Raw genomic sequence first — 17,523 nt, forward strand, 5'->3', positions numbered from 1 at the left:
AGTAGCACCAAATATATTTCAGTTTAAGCAAATATAGAAACTTTACCTATATCAATTTTATGAAAGTGCCCACTTGTACCAGGATCAAAGACACCGCCAATGAAGCTATACACCTTAGCAAAATATGGCAACACCGCACAAGAAACACATAAGTTGGATAGAAACATGAAAATGACCAAAAGAACATCTAAAAACAAAAATGGAATCACCATTAGTATGTAAACATGAAAATGCATGACTTTAAACAAACCAACTTTGCATGTGTAGAATCATACTCCACAAAACTCATAAACATTAACTTCTCCTAACCGAATACCAACTTTATGTTTACAGAGGCCTTGATCAAAACTAACATAATCTGTTGATTTATAACTTATCTAATAAGAATCACGAATATGCAGAAAGTACCGAGCATTTAATTTCAAGAGAACCATGTATTCAAGGAAAAGAGCCGAAAATGATCAATGTATGCAAAACCGGTCTATATTTCAAAACCGGAGTAAAGCTTTCATCTATTAAACTATAAAAGAATATATAATTGGAAAGTCTAAAATTATTTTAATATGAATTGCCAAAATGGGATCTGTTAAACTATATCATCATGTACATGCATTGTCAACATATTGTCATGTATCCAATCTCCAACAAATCTTTAGTCTCTGCAGCAAGTTAACTATAAATGAAACATAATGATCAAGCTTTCTGAATGACTTTCCAACTTCAAAGAGGGTTCCCGGAAATTCATACATGATCATACCAATTCTTTTCTTACCATCAAAACAAAAGATAGACAGTACAACACAATCATACAAGTTACAAACCACCATCACCATCTTCAACAACTGGTAAACAAAGCAGACATTACAAATGATACTACTTTTTAATGACATTTTTCTCATGTTTCTTCCATCACCATAATTTGCAGCTCTAGCATTGCTAATGATCTTGAAGTAAATTACATTACCGGTGTTGGGAATGTGTTGAAACGAAATGGTATCTCCAGCTTCTAATTTGTTTTCTTGCACAAATTGTGACCATCCTGCACCTAGACGAACATTTGATTTTGCATCAACCAAGATGTTTATTTCCCACTTCCTACCCTCTGAGTCCTTTATCACTGTTTCGGGTTCCTCGCCAAGCTTGTTTCTTTGGCAAACCGGCTGAACAGACTGAAATTTAAGTAAAAGATATTTAAAATGGAGTAGAAACAGCATTGAATTGAGAATAGATAATCAAGACATAGTTCTTACAACAGAGTATTGATGGTATTTCTTCAAAACAACTACCAATGAAGCCTGTTCCAAGATTAACTCTGATACACCTAAACAAGCAATGATGATTGAAATGAAATGAGACTAAAATCATTAAAAAAATTGAAGTGATGAAATGCAAGTAAAAGGACCTTTGGTACGCTTGGAACTTGAAGCATATTTTATGCTTGGTGGTAGTTCAGTTTGCTCGCGAGGTCGATCTCTTGGTCGCTTACCAGCAAGGCTACCACAGTTTCCAGTTCCATCCTTGTTAACAAGCTGGACATGGATTAAATGGCCTGTATTTGGTACGTGTTCGAACAAAAGTTAAACCAAATCAGCAAAGGAGAGAAAACAGAGTTTGATTACAAATTGAAAAAAAGAAGAAAAAGAAAGCCCCCTCCTCACAAAACCAAATATATCATAAACCACCAAAAATTGTACATAAAAGATTGCAACCCATTTCAAACCATTTCAAACCATTTCAAACCATTTCAAACAAAAAAAAGGCAAGTAATATAGTAACTAAACATTAATCTGAAAGGGACTCAAAAACTAACCATTTCAAACCCATGAAGCGTATGACCATCGATGAGAGGAAAGGGAAAATGTTAGCAATTCTGGGGATGGGGTAACAGAATAGGGGAATTAGGGGATGATTTGGGGAAAAAAGAGAAGAGGTGTTTTAGGGATTTAGGGAAGCAAGATACGAAATGGGGGAAAATTACTTAGCAAAAAATGAAATTGATTTCGGGTAAAGGCCATAAACCTCAGGAGAGAAAAAAACGAAGCCGTTTAAAATATGGAAATTTTGTGGCGTTTTCAGCAAAGCGCCACTAATGCCTCTTTTATCTACAATACAAAACGACGCCGTTCTAATACGAGTTGTGGCGTTTATTACAGAAACGCCGCTAAAGCCATTACTATTCAGAGGAAACGACGCCGTTTTACTGTAATGTATAATGAAATTTTATGGCGTTTTCTTGAAAAACGTCGCTATTTCTGATCTTTAGCGGCGTTTACCGCTAATACCTTAATATTTTATAAAAATTGATCAAAATTTAAAACTATATATTTAGAATTTCTTTTAAATTATATCTAAATAATGTTACTGTGATGAATGTTAGTGTAGTACAATATCTATATTTCATATATTTATATTAGGTTTAGTACAAATTCCTAAGAATCTCATAAAATTTTAAATATTAAATATTCAATAATAATAATATTATACCTTAAACTTTAAACCTCAAATAATAAACTTACACTCTAAACCCTAACTATAGTTGAAACTTAATTTTATTTAATACACATTTTAAATTACATATTATGTATGCATATAAATTAATTTAAAAATACATGATGCTATTTATTATATCAATAACGTAAATATTTTACAAGATCTACATCAAATTACGAAATTCATGTACACAATTATACTCTAAATTTAAAACCCTAAACCCGATACTCTAAACCCCTAAACCTTAAACCACGAACACAAAACCCCTAACCCCAAACTTTAAACCCCAAAATCAATCGGTAACCTTAAACCAACCATAACTCGTAGACCATAAAGCCCAAACTATAAATTAAGTACTTTAAAAACTGCTAACCTTAAACCATAATCGTATACATATTATTGGGAATTTGTATGGGCAATGTTAGTGTAGTGCAAATTAAAACACACACACACACATATATATATATATATATATATATATATATATGTTTATATTCTTATATTAAATAATATGAGTATATACAAAATAGCATGAATCTTAAATGTTCTTCAGTTAATTTCTAGCTAATAGTTCAACAAATGCTAATTCCACATTCAAAATCACCCTTTCTTAATAGCATCCTATGCATGTTATAAGAATCTGGAAAGAAAATTATCTCTTAAGAAGTTAATAATTGTCCCATTGTAAACTTCAATTCTAACCTTTAAACCCTAAATCATAATCCCTAAACCCATAATTCATCATAAACCTTCAATTACTAGTTAACTCCTAAACCGTAAATCTTAAACCATATATAGTTAACTCATAAACCTACTTAAACCCTAAACCATATATCTTAAACTATAATGATAATTAATTTAATTAATATTTTAAATTCAATACTATATATCTCTTTTACGATTATATAAGAGAATGTTTAATATATTATATAACCATAAATTTTAATAATTATTGTTTTAGGGGTTATAAGCTTAGTGTTTATGATTTTTGTTCGGGTTTAGGGGTTCTATGACTTTTAGCGGCGTTTTACCGAAAGCGCCGCTAATGCTCTGGTTTTTAGCTGCATTTTAACGAAAGCGCCGCTAATGCTCTGGTTTTTAGCGGCGTTTTACCGAAAGCGCCGCTAATGCTCTGGTTTTTAGCTGCGTTTTACCGAAAGCGCCGCTAATGCTCTGGTTTTTAGCGGCATTTTACCTAAAGCGCCGCTAATGATCCGTTTTTAGAGGCGTTTTACTAAAAAACGCCGCTGTTGCTCTGTTTTTTGCGGCGTCTCTGTATTTTAAAATTTTTGCGGCGTTTGTTGATAAAACGCCGCTAAAAAACGCCGCTAAAGCCCTATTTTCCTGTAGTGTCGAGATAATGTTTAAACATCAAATTTAAAAATCTGAAAATGTTTCATTCCTTTGAATTAAATACACCCTTAAGACGAATTCTATGTGATGGCCTGATAGTCAAAGGTGTTCACTGTCTCAGGTATGGCTTGAGTTTGAGTCGCATTAATCGCATTTGTTGTTCGAGCTTTATCTTATTATTGTAATTCACCAAAAAAAAATACACCCTTAAAATTATTTTTTTTAAATTACCTAATTTATTATTCTTTTATTTGGCCAGTTGTATTAGGAGGGAAAAGGATTTTCAAGGATTTAAACCATAATTGCATTAATATAATAAATTAATAAAAGTATTTTAAAAATTATATCCATTAGTAAAATCATTCCTAATATCAAGTTATTGGTGTCAACTCCGCACCATATATATTTAGTGATTAAGTGCATAAAAATGGCAACACAAAAGATAAACTAGCTAGACTTGAAAATGATTTACGTTAGAGGATAGCATGATGTTGATAATTTGCAAATGTCATTTTCTTTTTCTCTTTTGGCACTCTAAGTGTTAACCAAATCTTTTGTCTTCCATAAACTTTGGGATAATAAACTATACCCTATACATGTAATCTTCAATACATAAAATACAATAACTTGTTAAAATGTTAAAGTATTATGGAGTATTTGGTAAACAGAGTTTTGGGACTGCTTTAATTGATTTGGGTATAAATGGAGGATTAGGTAGTCAAGTAATGTTTGGTGAATAGAGGTTTGCAAGAGCTTGTTGAGCTAAAACCTCTAAAACGAAAAACGCTGAAATGAACAACTTTTTTCACAATTGATTGGGGATGAAATATGTGGAATGACATATCTGACCATGTTTGCTAAAAAATTACTCATTTTGCCACTATGTACAATTTTATTGATACACTATTAATATATCAATTTTCACAAGGTTAATATTCGCAAATAAGGAACTTAAGAAATTTATTTATTTAAATTTTCAAAAAATTCACTAATTAATTTCCATAATGGATGTTTTAATTCCTTGGTAATAGTATTTTATTTCAATAATTTCACCCAATAAAGACTATATTATTATAAACAAATAAATACTTAACAAAAAAAATGAGTCATGCCCTTATTTGTCATTTTACACATCTTAACTTTCAGCTATCAATTAAGTTTTACCAAACGTTTTTAAATTAACAGTTAATAGAATTAGTTGGTCAAATCAGCCAACGCAATTAGCTAATCAACTGTCAACTAATTGCTAAATAAGGTCTATATGTTGTATGTAAGGCCTATATGGTAAGTTGCAGAATTAATTGATTGAAATGTTCAAATGAATAGTGTTATTTCAAATGTCTTGATTAATGCCATATTGTTGTACATGCATAAAGCTATAGCTAGCAAGTCAAATATGGTCCTTACATGAACTTTTGTACAGATATACGATTTAGAAAAGTGTTTAGAAAATAGTGTTTTTGGATTGAGAGATATCAAATCTCATCTTTCACTTTCACTAAACAATAATGTTAAAGAAGGGAACTAGTGTTTTATTATGCAAAATTTGATGGATGGTTAACTTGTTTTGGGAAAGTATGATCTTAGGGTTCTTGAAAGTCCATTGAAAAACAAAAAAATGGGTGTAGATTTTGAAATTTGGTGTGGAGGCTATGAATGAAAATAAAATAAAATAACCCTTACCTATAACTCTTTAAAAACAATTCATAAACTGGCCCACCAAAGAAGAAATATTAATTTATATTATTATTTTTGCTTTTTCATGTGGACCTTCTTTGGTGGTCTATAGGACCACACTTGTTGTGACAAATTGCAATGTCTCCCACAATAGTGGGAATAAAAAAGAAAAGAATAAAGATATGGTTACACTTGAAAGAATGAAAAGTTCACATTTCACACTCTCATTTCATATATTTGACCATGTTGTCCACTATAAATTTCATGTTTATATTAATTAATTTATACCTAAATCAACCCATAACATTAAACAAGCTCAATGATGATTTATTTGAATGCAATAAAACAATAAATGTGTATTTAAGTTTCACATCTATTTGTCGATTGACATGAGTATTGTTGTTAATACAGGAGGACGAATCACGCATTATCCTCTTATTTATAGGTTTGGGAGGGGCTATGGATAGTTCTATTTATGGGTTTAGATCAGATCTGCTCTGTTTGAGATAATACCTAGAATTACTTGTACTCCTCCTCAACTCATAAATAGGAGAATAATATATTTTAGCATACTCAAACCCGTTTCCTCCTGTATTAACAATAATACACATATCAATCAAGTTAAGACTCAATTCCTCTCTGAATTAAAATCATTTATATTACATATAATGAAAACAACCTTAAGAACATGCTCATCAATTTGATTGGGTTTTTCTTTTGTTTTTTTTTTTTAAAGATGGAATCATATTCCAAATATATCAACTTGATTAGTTACCGGTCAACAACACATAAATAGCTTCACGAAACAGCTCAAGTCTTTTTTATTTTATGATTTCAATGTTGGCGCTTTTTTTTTTTTCTTAAACCATTTGTTTTTATGTGAATGGTTTTGATAAAATTGCATCATCCCTTATGTAACAAGTTTTGCCTTTTGCCTTTCGTCATTTGATAAAAATATCACCATTGCGAGATTAAAAAAAAATACAAACGATGAAACTCGTATCTCAATCTTCTTTTAATAAAATTTACTACATCAATAAATTATTTAGCTAAACTTTGAGTTCTACTTCACCTTTGTAGTTTTATATTTGAATTGAATATGGTTCGGGTTAGCTGAAGTGAATTTATTTATGCTTAATACTAAAATTTAGTTGCAATAAGTTTATCTGTACGATAGTGTAATGTGTGCGTGTGTAAATGTGAGTGTCTGAGTTTAAATTTATATTGTATAAAATAAAAAATAAAAAAAAACTTAGTAGGTGTTTCACATTAATGTATCGACAAATCACTAACGAGAATTGGAAAGGTTCGGAAATGTATGAATCAAACCATTACCTATGAGTTGCCAACTCGTTCTTCAAAAGGCACGTAGTTGGAGCTTTGGGCTCCTCTCACTGCTTTGGAGCTCTTTTCACTCTTCTCCCATGGTATTATTTCACTATTGATTATTTAGGATTAGTTAGCCTCTAATTCACACAAAATTCCATTTGTCCCACGCTACTCTGGTTAAAGTGTAAGTTAGTGATGCTTTTGGCTACTAGACTATCACCATTTAAGGTTCGAAACTTAATTGATCTAAATAGGTGTTTTGTTCTATGTAGGATCGTGGAGTACTACTGATAAAACTTTAAAGTGTTGTGTTAAGATGTGATTAGATGGAGTCTAATTTTACTCTCTTAAAGTCCGTAGTGAAGTTTTGGAAATTTTCTCGAATCTAATTAAAAGACTCTGAATAGATCTTAATCCGACTTGATAGCGTTGCACATGAAAAGTAGATAAGAATATGTTGAGCCCCTATATGAATTAGTTTCTATTGATTAAAGTGGTTAATCCAGTGAGGTACTTAAACCCTAAAACTAAAAGGACAACACACAGAATATGTCATAACATATTTGATGGAATGTCTTTGGGGACAAGCTTAGAAGATATTGATGCTAAGGGAAGCAAAGACAACCCCATGCTCCAAGCACCGTAAGTACCGTCCCAAAATGTACGCTCCATTCTAAGCACGAAAGACCCTACCCCCCCTTAACCGGTCGGACAGTCTCTCCGGTTCAGGTCTGTCTTGATTGATTTAGTTATACTAACCCGAATTATTGTTTATAATATTAAAACTATTTTATCTAATTTAATTTTTAAAATATAAAATTAATAAAATCTTATTTTTAAAATTAGCACAACAATCTTACCCAATTAGTAATTAAAACCAGGGTTTAACAAAGATAACCGAAATCTATTTAAAATCATTATATTTTATTAAAGATCCGTTCTTCATTGTGTTTGCAGTTTTAAAAATATATTTTCATTATAGAAATAACGAAGAACACTTAATTTTTGAGGTCAAGATTGTTGCAGAAAAGTATATTTCCACTTAAATGTAAAAGTCAAGAGTTAGGTGTCTTGGCTTTTGAGATTGCAAATTAAAATTATCAAAATACCTTTATTTATATTAACTACGTGAAAAATATATAAAAAATTAGATTTATTTATATTTTATATATAATTAATTTTACAAATAATTTATATTAATTACTTAAATGTATTTAAAATTTATACTTCATGTACTAATATATTAAATACTTAAATATTATATAACTTAATTAACTTTTAACTTTCTACTATCATGTCGAAAACTGACATTTTAACCTTCAATCACAATTTTTGCAACAACGGAGAACACGACCCAAGCCACACCTGGGGCGATAAACACCTTTGACCGTCAGGCTATCACACGGGGTTTCTTTATTGTTTATTTTAATTGCTAGAGATTTTAATAGATAATTGGATAAATACCAAAAGTATATATCAACTTTGACACAATTTGTAATGTTATACATCAATTTCAATTTGTATACACCAAACTTTGATTTTGATTCAATTTTCTATGTGACATTTTTTCTGTCAAGTCATGTATAAATTGCATACGTGACATTTTATTGTATTAAAAATAAACAAACAAATTTAAATTATTTTCACATAGATTAAAGAAACAACTTTTTGGGGAAATAAAAATCATTTTCCCAAATGTGTTTTTTCTTTTAATCTAAGTGAAAATATTTTTTAATTTAATAAAATATCATGTCAGTAATTTACACATGATTTAATGAAAAAATGTGCCACATAAATAACAAGCTTAGTAAAATGTGAAAATTGAACCAAAATTATAGTTTGATGTATACAAATGCATCAAATTAAAGTTGATGTATAACATTATAAATTACATCAAAGTTCATGTATAATTTTTTATTTATCCCATAGATAATTTGATAACTTCTAAATAACAATTTTTTTGAATATTAATCTCATTATAAGGTCTTATTATATCTGTTCTTTTTGAAACAATGTTTAGTACTACCCATAACCTCTTCCAATCCTTTAAATAGAAGAATAATGTGCTTCAACGTACTAGAACTCCATGTCCTCATACATCGACAATAGTACTGATACCAATCGTGGTAAGACTTAATTAGCCTAAATAACCCCCAGTTGAAAATACACCTTTTTTTTGTGATTATAATAGCTAGGTCCCAGTCCAATCCCCAAAATCTCTAACAATCTGCATGGATTACAAAACACTGTTTAGCCACAGTCCACCACTGAAAACCCTACATAACTTAAACTCACAGTCTGATAATTCACACATACACTACTTACAAAAAAATGGAGAAGAGGGTCAAAAAGGTTCATGAATGGACCACCCTGTACAACAATAACCTATAGCTAAAGAGTATATACAGGTTTCAAAAAAATAAAACAGTAAACACCCAGAGGGACACTGCACACCCAGTATTTCTCCCAGTTTTTTGTTCTGCCCTCCTTTTATGACTCGTACAATTTTTTATTGCTTTGTGTGTAAAATTATAATGGGTACCTTCTTTCTTTTGTTGTTATCTGCATGTACTATGTGATGCTTAAGCTTTTGCTGGTGAAAATATCTAATAGGAGTTTACGTAAGCCAATGGAAGCTCCCAGTATCCTGTGTGGGAAACTAGGAAGGGGTAGTTGCTAAAATGCGCCGGGGTGGGGCTAGGATTGGCTGGGTGGCAAAAGTACAAGCAGATAAAGCGCGAGAAATAGTGACGTCGTCAATGGTGTAAGGGAAATTTGGCAAGTGGGCGGTGAAAGCTTTCCTCCTTAGTCTTGTAGTCTTGTGGACCACTTCTTTCTTTTTTCTTTTATTATTATTATTATTAAATTATGAATAAGTTTTCGTTTTAGTTACTTAACTAAAAAAGTTATACTTTGATCATTGAATTATTTAAACATTTTAATTTAAGTTATTAAACTATTAAAATCGATGCAATAAGACTTTATCTGTTCACACTGTATGCACCAAACGAAATATCTCTTTCCTCTTCTCTTCTATAATTCCTTTTTTTTAATGAAACAACTTTAGACATGATGAATCTACGAATCAAAATTCAAACAATTTTTTTCTTCGTTTTCTAACACTACTCGTTAGATCGACTTAGATCTAAAGTATATTTTTGTACTCGTCGACAAGTATTGATCTATCATATCCATCGTTGAATTGTCACTTGAAGTTCAATAGCGAAACTTTAAAAAAAATTCATAACAACCCAATGACTTAAACAAAAACCTTTAAATAATTTATTGACTTAAATGAAAATTTCCAGATAGTTCAATGATCAAAATTTAACTTTTTTAGTTAATTGACCAAAACGAGTACTTACTCATAGTTTAGTAACTAATGATATAATTTACTTTCTTTTAGATATTTTAATGGTTTTTTTACTATTTATATTTAAAATTTATAATTATTTTCCAATCAATATTATTTTCACAATTCAAATTCATGTAATATGGTTTACAATTATGCATGTGTTTGTTTATAATAGTTAGGATTATATTCCATCTTTATTTGTATTAATATATGTTTTAAAGTCTATTTTCACTTGTAAAATGGAGATAAATTGAAAGCCATAAAAAGTAACACATGCTTCATACTTGGGAGAGTCGATTTTGATAATAAATTCCTATTTAGAAGTTATAATTAAATAAATTTAATGATAAATGGATACTTTTTTTTTATAAATCTTATAATTTTTAGGTTGATTTGTAGATTGAGTCTTTAATTCGATTGACATGGGTATCGTTGTCAATGCAGGAGAACGTAAGTTCGAGTGTGCTAAAGCGTATTATCCTCTTATTTATGCGTTAAGGAGGGGCTATGGGTAGTTTTAGTCATTGTATATAATCAAAACCTATAATGAGATTATTTTAAAAAAAAATAAGTTGACGTAACAATAATAGTGTAAAATTGTTAGTAAATTACATTTTTCTTTGTTTACATTATTAGTAAGTTTACATTTTGGTCACTTAATTTCAAAAAGTTACAAAATGGTCACTGAACTATTCAAAAATTATCATTTTCACAAAGCTATTAAAATCATTACTGTATGATCTTCTCTATTTATATTGCTTGTGCTAATTGAAAGTTCTTCGTCCTTTTCTTTTTTACAGTTGTTTTTTTTTTGTTCACGAAACAACTTTTAACTTCACGAATTTGAAAATCAAAATCTAAACAGCTTTTTTCTTTGATTTCGACACTAACCATTAAATCGAATTGGATCTAAAGTATATTATTTTACTCATCGATTAATTTTTTAATTATTACTATTGGCAATGGGAATGGGGTGGAGTACTTGAATGGAGCAATTAATTAGAAATGGAATTGGATGGGAAAAAACGTTGGACCACTTCAATCTCATCATCTCCTTCTTTCTTACGCACCTCCAACATTTAATTACATTTTTTTCTTATTATTACATTTAGTTATATTTTAAAAAGATATAAAATTTAATGTATCCATTTTATTTTTTTAGTTTATATAAAAATCATGTCTTATTCTTATAGTTTAATCATATCATATTCCACATTATTATATCTTATTTTTAACATTATAATTCAAATAAAACCAAACATAATTTATTATTTTGTTTTCCAACCACAATGTCTTTGGTATTGAGGTTGACCAAAAGTATTGCATAGGTCCTTTGAGGTATATTTTAGTTTGGTCCTCTAATTTATGATAATTTTGAAAATAGGTAATTAATGATAATTAATTATAATGTTAATGTTTTCTTTATTAATTGTATTTATTTTTATTGACATATAATAAATTTAGCTTTTAAATTTTACATATTTTATCAATTTAGTATCGATTTAACAAATTTTGTTACAGATTTATACATTTTTAAATTTGATCCCAATTTAACAAAGTTAGCTTATAATAATTGTACATTCCATCAATGCTATTTACACACAAATTATACCAACTAAAATTATATACAATTAACGGCGTGATTAATTATCTTTTGTTGCTCAATTTTGAAATTGATAGAAATTAAATTACTTCAAATTTTTAAAAATTTGAGAGGAAGAAAGAGATGTTTTTACTTTTTACTTTATATACTCTTAAAATAAGCATAAAGAAAATTGGATAACATATACTAATTAAATATTAGTTTAATTGACATATTATTATAAAATTTTAAAATTTTAAAAATAAATTAATTAGAAATTTTAAAGTAATTTAAGAAATCTATAAAATAAAATATTATTGTGAATATATACATGTTTAATTATATATTATGAACTTTTGGCTCACCCTCCCAAGGCATAAAAGGGATCGCTTGAAACTTATATGAAAAAGCTAGGATTCATATTCTACTTTGGAAAATGGCTTCTTTTGGGATTCATGCCCTACAAAGATCTCTACTTCCACTAAGGTCCTATCACTAGTGCACCTTTTTCCCCTTTTAATACATATTTTACTAAAATGTTATTTTTCTTTTAATTAATCAAAATATAAGAAATAATTCATTCTTTGTAAAATTTTAAATAATTAAATAAATTTAATTAATAATAAATTGAATTGAATTTTTAAATTTATATTTTGCAGAATAGGAATAATTCAAAGTTATTTATTGAAATGATTTTTTTAACTATAATCTCGATGTAGGTACGAAATTGTATTGATCTCGATACTCATAAGTATCAAATCTTTAAATTCTGTGTAACTTTTTTTCAACACTAAAAAACTCTATATCGAAACATTATAACCCTTAAACCCTCGACTTTCAAAAAATATATTATTTGACACTTGAGTTTGGTTTAATATTCAATTTGATACCAAAGTTTTTATCTCAAATTAGTAACTAAGTTTGGCTTCAATGTTTAACTTGACACTTAGACCAAACTGTAATGGCCAATTTTTGGCCCAGACCAATAATAAAAAATAGCAAAGAAAAAAGAACCCTGGCCACCCCATGATGTTTGCCACCCCACGCCTCTGCAAAGACCATTCCTGTGCATCACACACTCCCACCAACTCCTCCATACCCCGCAAAATGAAACAAACACCAAGATCAAGCAGACAAAGACAAGCGATGTGAGAGAATAAAACAAACAATATTTTAATATGGGAATCGGCTATAAAGCCGAAATGAAACTGATTGTAAAAAGGGGGGGATGGTGGTAACACAGATATTAGAGATCAAAACAAGTACAAACAATAAAAAGAGCAAGAAAAGAAAAGGTTGATATGTGATTCTACTTTCTTTATTTCGTCTTTTTTTTTTCTCTAATTTTTCTCTTGATTTCAACACAAATCTATTAAATAAGAGTAGACTTAAAACCAAAAAAGAAAAAAGAAGAAGAACCTCACCGAAATCTCCCGTGATTGTCTCGCCGGAGACCTTTCCTCCGTCGTCGGGACTAAAGGGAGGTGGAGTCCTTTCTTTTGGTTCTTGTCGACTCAAAAAAGGCTAGGACTTCAAGATCCTTTTGGAACAAGGCCGAATGGCCCATGCTTGTGCCTCACCGGCCACCAAGTACGGTGGTGGTGCGGCGGTCCGATGATAATGCGATGATGGGTTCTTGTAAACCCTGATAGAGGAAATGGAAAAGAGGGAGAGGGAGTAAAAGGCCCTCTGTATTCTTTTTTCTTCTTTAAAACAGAAGCTGAAATGAAAAAGAAAAAGGAATGGCTTAAATGGCCACAGAAACGACAGCATCTTTTTTTAGGCTAAAATGGGATATTTTCGGTCATGATCCTTCCTCTTTTCCTGCGCCATTTAATTTAGTCCTTTTTGCATTTTCTTTTTTTTTTAATTTTGGCCCACTTATTTCATTTTATTTCCGCTTTAATCCTCGGCCTGAGTGGTTGAAAAGCAGTGCATTTGAGACTTGGGATAATGTCCCATTTTGTCCTCATAACTTTGAATGCATTTTGATGTAGTCCATGACACTTATCTGTTATTATAATTTGTACGTCTTCTTTCATTTTGATGTTAATTTAATCATTTCCTCTTTATTTCAAACTGTTCCATCATATTTTATTATATGCCCCATTTTGCAATTTATTTAGACATTATTTTATCTAGTTTCAAACTTTATACGGTATTTGTATATTTGTCTTTTTATTTTAAAAAAACTGTTTTATATTTATTTATTTAAGTTTTTTTACATATTAATTATTTTAACGCATACATATATTACATATTCATCTTCGTTAGACTAGTTGTTCTTCTCATGTTCCATTATTGTGCATATTCATTCTTAAATCCTTCTCATGATGTTTTAAACTTTTTATTGATCTGTTTTGGGTCCTTTATACTATTTTGCCTTACATTAAGATTCTTATTCATATTAGTTATTATAAATTGCTATGTTTTACTCTAAAGTACCATTTTTATTTTAAATCGTTTCATGTACTATTTATTTAAAATATTTCGTTATCTCAAACCCTTTTTATTTATTTATTTTAGTATTCTATGTATTATTTGTTATAAGTTTTGCATTACCCATTTTTTAAACTTTATGTACATACATTTTTTTATATATGTATATGTCTATACTCTATTAGTTAGTTTCATATGCTAATTTATGTGTACATTTCTCATGCTATCTCATGTATATATTTTTATACAATCCTTATTATTGTTATTAATACTATTATTATATACGTGTATATGTATATATAGCATTTTCATCATTTCATTCCAATATTTGGTATTATTTGTTTCCTTTTTATATTATTATATGTTGGTGTCTATATTTCTTATGTGCATACATTTTTCAATATTTATTTTATATATATGTAAATATTATGTATATATTTTAAATACTATATTGTATATGTATATATATATATATTCTTAGTACTATATTACGTATATATTATGTATATATATTTATTTTTACCCTATTATATTTATTATTAATATTAATACATTTATTTTATCATACGTATATATATATATATACCTTTTAAATATTGTTATATATATATATATATATATATATATGTATATATTATGTAAATATTTTATTATTACTAGTTATATTTTTACTATCTTAGGTATATACTCCAAACATTATATATAGTTTACATACATACTCTTAATATCATGTGTATACATTCATTATTTTTATTTCATGTTTTATTCTAGTATTACATGTATCTTCATTGTTTGTAATATTATTGTCACACTTATATTTGCTTCAATATGCTTTTAGATCTGCTTTTTTGCTTATTTTTATTTATTAATTTGCTTTACATAGTTTCAAACATATTTATTCGTGTTTTTATTTATTCCAATAAGCAAGGCAACGTGCCGATTTAAACACTATGTCATCGATTTCATCGCTATGTTGGGTGAATATCAATCGACTCGTGTTAAAACGGTATATCCTTCTCAAAAAAAAATCAAAAAGATTGAAAATTCTTGTCTTTCCAAACGGATCACGATTTGATCTTATATTGAACTCGTATTTTGAAAATCAAGACAACACGTGTTTATAAGATACCAATTTTGGGCGTCATGAGGTGCTAATACCTTCCTCATGGCGTAACCGACTCGAACCCTAAATTTTTCTCTGGATTTTAACGTAGACCTAAACTCAGCCTTTTATTTGTTTTAATAAAAGATCTAATAGGTGTCCGATCACACCTAGAAAAAAGGATCGGTGGCGACTCCCTGTTTATTTCAAAATCAAACGTCAAATTTTAAACTTTTTTCCATAAATCGCCACAATTAGCGACCAAGCTACGCTAAAATTTTTACGTCGCTATAGCTGGCGACTCCACTGTTTATTTCAAAATCAAACGTCAAATTTCAAACTTTTTTCCATAAATCACCACAATTAGCGACCAAGCTACGCTAAAATTTTTACGTCGCTACAGCTGGCGACCCCACTGGGGACCATTTTTGAGAGTCGAGTTGAATTAAACGCGTGTTGTCAAAATTTTCAAAGTTCCTTGTTCAAAATTAATATTTAATCATGATCCTTAAGTTTTATTTTCGAAAAAATCATACATACATATCTCTTAATTTGTTTTATCTTTCATTTTTTAGCTTTAAGTTTTATGGTTTTAGTTTTAAAATAAATGAAAGGTTTGCAAGTTTCTCCCCACGCACCGTGCACATGCATTTTTGTTGCATAACATGAGCTCTATACCCGGGCTCCGTCCCTGTTAAGTGAAAGTAAACGCTACGCCTTCGTGATTTAACTCGTTCCTCCGCACAGGCTAGTGAATACTTTCGGGTTACATATGACTTATGCTTTCGTGAGTTAACTCGTCCCTCCGTATAGGCATAAGTAAATGTAATCCCTCGAATTGATCTCGTAAGCCTATGATGGGCCATGACCGAGGCTCTGTACTAATCTTAATAGATGATAGTACAGACGATTCGAGTACCCATCTAGAACCAAAATCGCATATAGTGAACCATACGAGCCATCCAACTAGAGCCGTGCCAAACCTCCGTCCGTTTACTAGTCACCGAAATAAGTACACGGGAAAAACACATCTTACCTTCTGTTTCTTTTACATTTACGCTTTATATGCAAGGGAATCGAGTCCATTGGACCAAGTAGCTTAATTTATTAGATTGTCCACAATTTTTCTCTGTTCATATGTGTTGTGCTAACCAAGTTTGTTTGTTTTTATTCTTATTTTACATCATGCATTATAGGCATCATATTAGGAAGGTGTTGACTAAAAATCGGTTGCCAAAAAACGGGTTTCTAATGGAAGAGTCAATTATACAAACAATCGAGAGGAATGCCGCGGTTCGAGACTAGTCTCTAAAGACTGAGAAAGAAAGAGGGGATAGTCTAGTGGAGGGATGTATTGCCAATTTGCCCGAGCACGTAACTATAAATGTTCGCCAGAATAACCTTGAAGATTTGGTTCAGGTTTGGAATTAGTGGGACTCGGATACTAGGGGTATCTTCACTGAAAGATATGGGGACATAGCCAACTTGATTACTATCAACGTATACGAACGAGTGATCCAAGCCATGGTCAGATTTTGGGATCCAGCCTACTAATGTTTTTCTTTCAATCAGGAAGACATGACCCCGACTATAGAAGAGTACGCTGCTTTGCTTCGTGTCGAAAACATACAACCCTGTAAGATATATGTAAAAGAACCTAAGCCAATGACCTTCAAGAAAAAGTTAGTGAGATTGACAGACATGACTGACTCGTGGGCTGAAAAATAGATAAAGAAAAAGAATAAAACCATGTGCATTCCATGGTCTTCCCTACGAGACTTGATTCTGAACCATCCGGACATGTTGAAAAGGGTAAATCTGTTCGCTCTGGCCATTTACGGTTTGATCATCTTCCCAAAGGTCCTTAGACACATAGAAGTTGTGGTGGTAGATTTCTTCGAAAGATTAAAACAAGGAATCAACCCCGTCCCAACTATCCTGGCCGAAACCTTCAGATCACTAAGTAGCTGTAGGAAGAAATGGGAAGGTCGTTTTATCGGATGCGCGCAGTTACTCAATGTTTGGATTCTGAGCCACTTCTGAAAAGTAGAGCGCACACCGTTCCATATGTTTTCTAAAACATTCTCCCTGTTAGAAGCTTATCTCAAGAAAGAATGGCCGAAGGAGGTCACCGAACAACACTGGGTCTCAGTCTTTCAGAATCTTCGTGCCGATGACGAAACTTGGAGAGCCCCA

The sequence above is a fragment of the Gossypium arboreum genome, chromosome 1 (assembly GCF_025698485.1).
Source record: "Gossypium arboreum isolate Shixiya-1 chromosome 1, ASM2569848v2, whole genome shotgun sequence".
Lineage (NCBI taxonomy): Eukaryota > Viridiplantae > Streptophyta > Magnoliopsida > Malvales > Malvaceae > Gossypium > Gossypium arboreum.